This window comes from Teleopsis dalmanni, chromosome 2 (genome assembly GCF_002237135.1).
Source record: "Teleopsis dalmanni isolate 2A chromosome 2, ASM223713v2, whole genome shotgun sequence".
Taxonomy (NCBI): Eukaryota; Metazoa; Arthropoda; class Insecta; order Diptera; family Diopsidae; genus Teleopsis; species Teleopsis dalmanni.
In genome coordinates, this window is record NC_051847.1 from 78,246,271 (window position 1) to 78,257,036 (window position 10,766).

General features: G+C 29.0%; 1 protein-coding gene across 1 annotated transcript in view; it reads right to left on the reverse strand.

The window, feature by feature from the left end:
• Positions 1 to 10,766, reverse strand: part of LOC119674896 (uncharacterized protein K02A2.6-like) — a 17,552-nt gene that overhangs the window by 4,137 nt on the left and 2,649 nt on the right. The gene's annotated exons all lie outside the window — the stretch shown is intronic.

The following is a 10,766-nucleotide window of genomic DNA, read 5'->3' on the forward strand; positions in this document are numbered from 1 at the left end:
TCTATTTTTATCTCTTTTAATATAAACAAATAAAACTTGTATCTGAACATTTTTAAATTTTTCCGACACAAGCACTAAACTAAGCAAATAAGGCAGCAGAAATCGTGACAAATTGTAATTCTTGGATATGCTTTTTACGTGCTTTTGAAACAATTTGCAATGATATTATTTTTATTTGCAAATATCTAAATGTATTCAATGTACTTTTTCTAGTTCTGTACAGCACTTTTTATGCAGTACTTTATTTACAATGTATTGAAATTCTGAAAATATGTTAGCTATGTAATGTCCATATGGCCAAGCAAAAAAGAAACGATTGATACCATAGAATGTAAACATATGATGATTGAGTTCACACTCTTATTTAGAGATCTCTGGAATAATATATATGCAAATTACTATGCTTGGTGTATCATGGTGTAAAACCTTTTCAAATGAAAAAATTGTAAGAAAAATATACTAAGCTCGGAACGCGTGGGGAAATGAATGCAACTGCAAATGGAAATTTTGTGAAACTCATAAATATGAAAAAAACAATAACCAGTCTGTATTTGGGTTCAATATTTCCGAACGTTTTGTGCGTTTTAGTTGGGTGTGCACAGAATCAAAAATGTAATATAAAAGACTTCGTATTATATAGGGCTGCCATTAATGCTTAAATCGGTAATTGATAGTTTATTTTTCCAAAAGTAAATGCTTGACTTGTATGCCTAATCTTATTATCGAAGAAAAATTAGAATAAGGATTATTGGCTATAAAATGTAAGAGCAGCTTATTAGCAGCACTATATGAATTAAGTCGACTACTACAAAAATTGAATCAAGAAAGGCTCATCTTATTATCAGAAAAAAATTGGAGCAAGGACTTTTGGGAATAAAATGTGGAAGAAGCTAATTAGAGTCACGAGATCGAATACATTGTCTACTACAGAAATTGACGATGTATAATAGGCAAGGAAGTAAGGAATGTCTATTATATTGAGTTGAATGGATTTTTATGATATATTTGCTATATGTATAGTTTAAACATAGTGGTTTTCTATTTTGTTTCATAGGTGAAAAATAGAGAAAGAAAGAAGTTATACATTCCTTTTATAAATTTTAACTAAATACAGTTCGATATGTATTCTGTAGCTCGTTTATGTAACTTTCTCACTTCGTTTTCTCGAAGTGAAAATGTTTATCAATTTAAACGGAAAATAAGTAATAAAGTCTAACTATAAGTCCGTGCTATATAAAATAAAGTTTTTTTTAAAGGTTGCCAACAATATTATATATTGATGGACATTGGAAAAGCGGGCCGTCCATCCAGTGGCCTTACTGAAGTGAATGATTAGGCGAACTCGACCTCGAAACGACATGAGTCCTTTTTCGTCATTCGATTCTCGGATGTCGTTTTTGATTTGAAGCCAAAGTGACTTCCGTTTGCATAACTGCATCTCTTATAATTTCAAATAACTCATTTAGCTTGAGGTCGGCTGTCAAGTCAACACCAATTGAATAGTGTCCAAAGACAGTCATCCTCTTGCTTGCCAGTGTTGAGCATTCGCATAATATATGCACCGTTGTCCCCTTTTCCTCTCGGCATAATCTGCAAGTATTTTCCTCAACAAGTGCTATATTTTTTAAGGGATATTTGAAATATCCGTGTTCAGTAATCAATAAGGTCAGCAAACTTTGGGTGCTCCATGGATAGCTAAACACTTTTATCGCTTCACTGACCATCGGTTATGGCATCATGCGTTTAGTCTGTCTACAAGTGCTCGATTCTTTCAACAAGCTAAGATGAAGTGAAGCTATCCACTTATGAACATAGGCCGCAGTCATGTTGAAGTACAATGTTATTTTGGGCTCTGGTCCGCAGGTGTTTTGTGCTAAACTGTTGACTATGCACGACTTTTGTTTGCTTTTGATTACTGTTTGATTGTTCCGTGCTTTCAGAATTTTTTTCTGATACACCTGACAATCCATTAGATAATTTAGTGCATGTGTGACCGTTATAAGTTCCGTCTTATAAACGGAAACATATTTTCCTACATATAGAGTGCACGCTAGCTTTAGCTTCTTCGAGTAAGTTTCAACTCTGCCATCAATCAAATAGCTGTCGATATAGAAGTCAAGGATTTTCCGATGGCCTACTATTTTTTTGATGTTGTTCCACGTGGAGTTTCGGTTTATGCGAATAGCCAATAATATTACTTAGTGATTAAAATAATTGTTAAGAGATATAAGAGATATATTACAAAATATTTTACGAATTGGTTTAACCTAATAATTAATTAATTTAATTACTTAATTTAACTGTCATTAAAGTTGGGAATAATTGTAGACTTAATTTTAAAAGAACTTCATGCTGATGCTGTGTATTAATCCATACAAATATTAAAATTTTAGGTATATAAGTCTATATAATAATTTGGTAGTAATGGACTTCATTAAAATTGAAAAAATAATTTGTTTTAAATTTCTGAACTAAATTTTCAACAACTTTTTAAGTCTATGACCATTTTTATTATTGATTTTTTCTTTAAATTGTTGCAAATTTTTTTAATTTAAAAAACTTTATACTAAACAAAAAGACAATGGCGTTGTAAGCTACACATTAAAAGAATTTTTAAAATCGAATATCCCGCTGCCTTACTATTGTCCTGTCAATAACGTCCAAAATCGTATTTTTCGCCCGCTGAAAAATTGTAGAGGACCCACGTCAAAGCAATTCTACTTTTATTTCTGCTGACTTTGACATTAATTGTTGGCTGACAGAATTACTGGAACGCGTTGCTGACGAGCGCAGTATTTCGGAGAGGAAACGAGGGTCCATTGAATATTTTTTAAGGAATTTGCAACAATTTTAATTTACTTATTTGCAAATACTTTACATGCCAAGGCCGATGCCAAATTGAATGTTTATATGAGGAAAATACGCAGCCATGAGCAGGTCAATACGGATTTTTTCAGTATTAAAATGAAAAACTTTAAATAAAAACGAATGAGAAAAATAGTGAATGAAATTGTTTTGTAGGCAAGTATTTTTTCATATTTTTAAAATAAAGTTAATTTAAATTTTTCAGTTATTTATCCTGTCGAGTGATGTGAAAATTGATGAATGAAAGGTTTCCGTATTTTGGCTTTAATTTAAATTTTCAGAATTGACAATTAAATATATTCATTTCAATTTAAAAATTGATTTAACCAAAAAAGTAATGATTTATTTAATTGAAATTATTATTTAAAAATTATTGCTTAAAAATTATTTTTTAAATATTCTAAGTACCATTTATATAAAAAAATTGGGTAGGATTATAAAACATTTAAGAAAATTTAATATTTTAACTAAATTTTTGTAAAAAATATAGTTATTTTGTATGGCTTTTTTCACATTTGTGATAATTAAAATCAGGGCATTGAACCGGAACCTTCCGGTTCAAGAGAAAAAATATATATCGGTTTGGTTCGTTACCGTGTCATTATTAAAAGCAGAGTTATTTCCAAAAATCATTCTATCATCTACGTGATTATTAGATTCACATTTAACTTCAATAATAAAATATTCTTCTATTTCCATTCTTAATGTATTTACGAAAGAAATCATGTTCACTCCATTATCTGTATTAATCGAATAGATTTGCTGGGCATCAATTTTATATTTTTCTAATACTTTTTCAACCATGTTTTTGAAATAAATTCCCGTATGTTTATGTTTTATTCCATCATTCCCAACATAAACAAATTTATTTTACAGTCTAGTACCAACTGTGCATTGATTCCCAAAATTGATTTATTTAGTCTAGTAGCTATGTCATTTTTTTTTTATCCAAAACTGTACTTATTTTAGTTGTAGTTTTAGAACCCGTCTCAGATATTAACAATTTAATCTTTTCGGCATTAACTCAAAAACTACTACCTAAAGCAGTCATTATTCATTTGAATCCTGAATAGTCCAACATTTCAAAGGAATATTCCATTAATAGTAATTAATTAATAGTATTAATAGTAATAATATATTAATAGTAATAAGTTTTAGTCAATTTAAAGTATGTATTTTTCAAAAAAATAAATATATATAAAATCAACAATTGAAGAAACAGAAGCATAGATACCAAACTATATGGTGCTGAACCGAAATATACCGATATATTTTTTTCGGTTCGGTTTGATACACTGATTTAAATTGATTTTTAAACGAATTGTGATAATAAACCCTATTTAAAATAATAAAAGTGCATGCCATAATTAAATCAAAAAATCATTCATTAATCAATATTTATTTCGTCGTCAACAAATTAACTACAAACACAATGATTCTAACCCAACGTTTCACATCTCTATATATATCTCGAGGCGGTTTATAGTAACATATAGTCCCAACTTAAGTGCATTTTCATTAATGCATTTCATTCAAACCGTTTTCTACTAAGTACTGATTTTAGTTCCGGGAACATATAAAGTATATATATGGTCGATCACGTATATTGAGCTCTTTCTATAAAAATTGTCTATACATATTAGCATATTCTCGTTACCCAAAATCTATTTATTCATAATTCATGTCGTTTTTGTTGAATATTGTTCCTTATGAGTCCATGTTAGGTAAGTAAGGTTGATCATATATATTAAGTTCTTTCTATCAAAAATGTCTATACATATTAGCATATTCAGTGGCACAAGATCTATTGATTCATGATTCTGGTCCTTTTTGGCGAATATTATTGCCCAAACACCTCAGTACTTGAAATACAATAGTATTTCTTATTCACTGTTTATCTCCTTATAAGAAAATTGGCATTTAGTATACTGCGGTAATGGAAACTAAGTCACAAGACGAACTTCATTTTCAAATGAACTTGAGGTTTTTTTTCCTATTACGCCCTACTTCAAATGTAGTACTTGTATCCAGGCAAATCGTTGTCAGTTATGACGTCTTTTATGAATGGAAGATTAGATTTATGGAAACTAAGAATATCATTTGCTGTCTATGCATTTTTATGAACAAAGTACAACATTTTTTTAATAAGATACATCATAAGCTATGTTGTAAATAGTTATAAACAGTTACCATCCGAATATTGTTGATAAACTCATTCAATAAACCAGTTAAGTTCATTTATGAAGCTTAATGAGTTAATGACTTATACAGCTAATGAGCATATCATCAACACCCAGTCGTGAAACCATGCCAGCTTTTGCATTTGAAAAAATATTGTTAAAGATCCCACCAATATTTACAAAAGCAACTAGACAAAATTCCTTCAGTTTTAAAGATTTTTCAATGTCATAAGTGAGGGCATGGAGAGCTGTCTCCGTAGCTTTCGCTTTGGGTATTGAGAAAAAGAGAAGAGTCTAGGATCAACCTGTACAACTTGAATTCCCATAAATGAAACAGAATGGCAACACTTCAATGGTAACGCGGCACAATTATTTTAAAGTAGTTTAGTCTGTGCTCAATTGTTATACGTGCATATCCAGTATACTTTATATCCGAGTTGCTAAGTTTTTAATATTCAAACGAATATTTTTTAAAATTTCTATTATTTAATCAATTGTATTGCAAATACATAATAAAGTATTTTGATATCACTAATTAAATATTTTACATAAATAATTTAAATAATTCATATAAGGTCTTCTTTTGATTTACTACAGTAAATTGTGTATTTTAGTTATTTAGTTATTTTGCAGTATATTTTAATATATAATATTTTATTTTAAAAACATAATTTGGAGCTAAATTTTTGTTTAACTAATTTTTCTGACTTGGCCACCGCAGAACAGCCAAAGATATAATTGGAAAAATAGTTAGTAAAAACAAACTCTGGTAACAGATGCGTTTAAGTGTTGCATGATATTTGTTTATTGTACTTGTAAGGCATATAAATTACTACTACGATTTCACAAAAGATTTTTTGTAGTTCTCCCTACAAGTATGGAGTAACTTTTCCAAAATTTTTCAAGCCCTGTTGGCCGTGAAAACTCAAGAATGGCGGTTAGATTTAGCATTGCTAATTCTTTTCCTGATATTAAGTATATTACCAGATATGAGTGCAATTTCCTTATGGCAATATTATACACATAGGTGTATGATCGTCTGCTTAACATGACCCTGACATGTGTTCTCTTATAGTAACGCCGTTCAGTATTACCAATGAAGAGAAAAAAATGAGGCCATGCATTTTGGAGAAGAGTTTCAAATTGTAAATTTCGGTTAGTTCGTACAAAAAAGATAAATAATATTTAATATTTAAGACCTACTAATGAGTTTAAATGGGTTTAAAAGTATGTGAAATATTTTCTTTTAATTAATTTTAAAGTTTAATATTGCCAATTCATTATATACTTTAAATATATATTATTTTTAAGTAAACAATCCATGTCTCTATAACTTTTCATACCGATTAATTAAACATTACAAGCACTTGTGGTCTTCATAACTGAAATCCTGAAGATTGTATAAATTCAATAGTTTATAAGGCTTTTGTATTATAGTTTTATAAGTAAGACAAATCATATTTAATATATTTTCTAAATTTATTGCAACAATTGTTAATAGTACTAAATAAGATAAATTGAAATTTAATTTATTTTTTAAAAAATATTGATTTGTATGTGTATAAAATATTTTCAAATATATTAAAAACAATTAAGAATACATCGGTTGCATTTAATATTTAAAAATTTATACAATCCATTAAAACATATTTACAAAAACTATGATATGAAATAATCCTTTCATTTTTATCTGTTATTTTTATTTTGATTTAGCAAGGGATCAATTAAGTTTTGAAACTTTATTTGCTTGTATGACAAAAATCTGTTAAATAATATCTATACTATTTGGATTACATGTTATAAAAAAAATTTTCAATTTTATAAAATAGTAGCACTCAATATACTTTTTCCCAAAGCCATCTTAATCCTTTAGTAGCAAAACGCAATTTAAATTGAAGTATATACGGACCGACAAATTCGAATAAAAAATAAATAGCAATAAATTAAAGGTTCATGTGTTAATATTGCAATTTTTTTATTAAGAGAGCAATAAAAAATTTCAATTACAAAAAAAAAAATTAATAACTATATACTTTAATGTTAAGGATATTACGAAGGGCTTAAGTTTGTTTCGGTAAATTGTTCCTATCAATAAAAATGATAAAACTACTATATGAATGGATTTATTTATTTGTATTTTATTTTATGAAATATTTTAAATTATTTAATAGATATGTACGTGGGTATATGTATGGAATATATGACACATATGACGCAATAATGGAGCATATATGTATAATATTATATATAAAATAATTGTTTAAATGATTAATAGTTTTAGTTTATTCACATATATCATCATGCAATAATTCTGATATTGATTTTAAAAATGAAAACTAATTTATTAGTGGTTTAAAGCAATTTTGACCTTAAGTTTCTATTGTGATACTATTTGGGTTAGGTAATAAATGATTAAGTTAATATTTTAAGTTGCGTAAAAGTGAAAATTTTCTGAGGTGGAATACTCAAGGCAGCCGTCAACCTAGAGCGCCAGCTAAAACTTGAGGGAGGACAATTGAGGAAGAGCTAAGAGAAGCCAATTATTCCTGGAATGATATTTGCCGAAAATTAAATAACAGAATCCGATATAAAAGAATGGTAGAGGTCCTATGCTCCACTGGAAGATGAGGATAAGAGAAAGAGAGAGAGAGAGAGAGAGAGAGAGAGAGAGAGAGAAAATGAGAAAATAAAAAATGAAAAGTAAAATTTAATAAATATTCAAAATAATGTATTTACGTAAATCAAAAAATCGACCACCTAGGGCAATTTCAGATTTCTTGATAGAATTGCTGAACGTGGCATCTTCTAGTAAACATAAACTTCTATATTTGATTTTGCTCTGAAAATTTGTCCGTATTTTTTGATATGTTAATAGATTTGGCGAATTATTTTCTTTTTAAGGATCTAAAGGCTTTCTTTATTATCTTTTATCATCATCGTTATCCAGCCCGTAAACACCTATTGATCTTTTAACTGTTTTGTAGATTCGTAGCTTACTATATTTTGGAAAGTGGTCTAGATTTCAGAAGGTTAAGAGTTCTTTTAGTAGTATCTACTATTATTACAATTTGTCGCTTATTGTGATTATGCTAAAATTGTCATTCCTGATTGACGTCTAAAGGCAAGCTAAGTATTCTACAACATCTAAACTATATTTGTTGACTGGTAAGCTTTGATATCATAGCTTTTTCTTGTAAGCTTGACGCATTTAGTCTTTGCTTTGTTAAGTCATAAACCAACACTTTTAAGGTTGAATAAGTTGTGTTGTAAGAAACTCAGTTGACCTATCTTGAAGAAAACAATGTTTTTAAATATATGTGTCAAAGTAAAAATATGAGGAAACGTAACCATCGAATTTTGATTTCTTGACGTAAACATGAAGGCAATTTTTTATCAGCTGATAGAATAATGGAGCGATTACATTGCATTTCATTCTGAGCCAAGTATTTGGTAATCGGATTGAGCTTGTGTTGTTTGTGATTTTATGTTGTTTTGCTTTGTGTGTAGTCTGTCATAATTAATCAATTTTCTGTGTGTATCATGTTTTATATTTGTTTTATATATCTCTTAAATATACAAGTAAGATCTCTTGTACTCCGCGATTCTACAAGGTAGTCAATTGCATAGCGTGTAGAGTCAGAATTAATAAGAGTGTCGATTAACTGTTTCCCTTAAACACTTTAGTTTATTAGAAAAGCTTTCGAGATGTGTACTTGAATATTATTATGTTAGACTCTTAAACTTTCGAAATTCCCTCTATTCTAATGGACACATCTTTGTAATAATATTTGAATATTTTGGAAGTGATAGTTTTAAGGTTAATTCATATGATAAAGGCAAATATCACGAGTAAATAGTTTTTAAGAGTAATCTGTATGCTTTCAAAGTAGTAATAGGAAAAGTCGCAACATGGTTTAATGTGTTTTAAAACTAGTGAAAATGTTTACTATATAATATATGCTACTACTTGACGGGCTTAATAATTTTATTTTATTATATGTGTTGTATTATGTTTATTCTTTTATTAGCATAAATTTTTTTAGATTTCTTGCAAATAATTTCCATTTAAGTACATAATTTTAAAAACATTTAAATTATATGTTATCGAATTAATATTTTTGATTTTAATATAAAAATAATTATAGTCAACTTATGGGATACTTTCATTGAAAGTTTTAGCATTTTCTTTCTTATAGTAAATACATTGGGAACCATTTTTTAAATCTTACTCTACTGTGAGATTTATTGCTATTTTATAAACTTCATCATTTTTACTAAAGATATTTTATGAAATCCTTTTACTATAAATATAAGTATTATTAATTTTTTCCAATTAATATATTTAAACTTAATTATAGGCAGTAAAGATTCAATTTAACACTTTGAATCCAACAAAAATTTCATGTTCAACATTAATTTTGAAATAAATTTGCTTTATGAATATTTATAACTTCCGGTTAACCTTCTCAGTACTTCCGGTACTGGCGCCAGGTGTAAAACCATATTCTCACTTATTAGCATAAATTTGAATTCATAATTCTGTGTAGTTGCAATGTAATTCTACTTTGGTTCAACAAATAAACATTCAAATTAATGAATGAATTCCATAAAATTATATTTCGAGAATTATTTTGTATAAACGTTTTGGCTTTGGTTATGGAATGAAGTTAATTTCGTAAACGTTAAGCTTAAAAATAGAAATCTTCACAAATAACTAAACGTTTACTTGTGTGTTATATCTGATGTAATGGAAAAGTCCATCAGTGGTAACAATTAAGATGATTCAAACTCTATTATTTGTGTCTAATAGACATGAATTTGATTATATTTTTACATTTGAAAAACAAACTAATCAAGACAAAATTTTAATTCATATATTTATACACCGTATGTTATATTGGATCTGTTTAATGCATATATTGCAAATCCTGTTCACGCACGTGAATACTTAAGCTGGCCTGAAGCTGATCGACCTTGGGAGAGAGTACATATCGACTTTGCTGGTTCATTTTGTAATTCAATGTGGCTAATTTGTGTCGACGCTTTCTCACAATTTCCGTTCGTTGTACAACTATCTACAACAACAACGGTTGACACCGTATCAGCATTGTCTTCTATATTTTCTCTGGAAGGTATACCAGAAACCATCGTAAGTGACAATGGTCCGCAATTTACAGCTGAAGCATTCAAACAGTTTTGCTCAAAACTTGGCATCAAACATATAACAACAGCGCCGTTTCATCCAGCCTCAAACGGGTTAGCCGAACGATTCGTCAGATCTTTTAAAACTGCTGTTAAGAAAAACATTGACGATGGATTGTCTCTCAAATTCGCTGTATCAAAATATCTTGCAACATATCGTGCAATGCCGAATGCTGAAGGTAAATCACCTGCAGAACTTTTACATGGAAGGCCTGTTCGTACCTTGTTGAGTCAACTGTTTGAATCGCCTAGGAAGCACCTTGAAGCTTCGAAACGGAAAATGAAATTTAGTCTAAAGCAACCCGTCTTCGCTCGAAACTACGCAAGAGGGGAAAAATGGATAAAAGGAGTTATTGTAAAACAACTTGGTAAAATGGTTTACAGAGTGAACACATCTTTTGGTTACATCAAACGTCATGTTAATCAGCTTAAAACTAGAAGTAGCTCTGACCTCTCTTCACAACCAATTTTTGAATTCGCTCCAAATTTCATCAATGCCACACCGCCTTCATCTAGCCA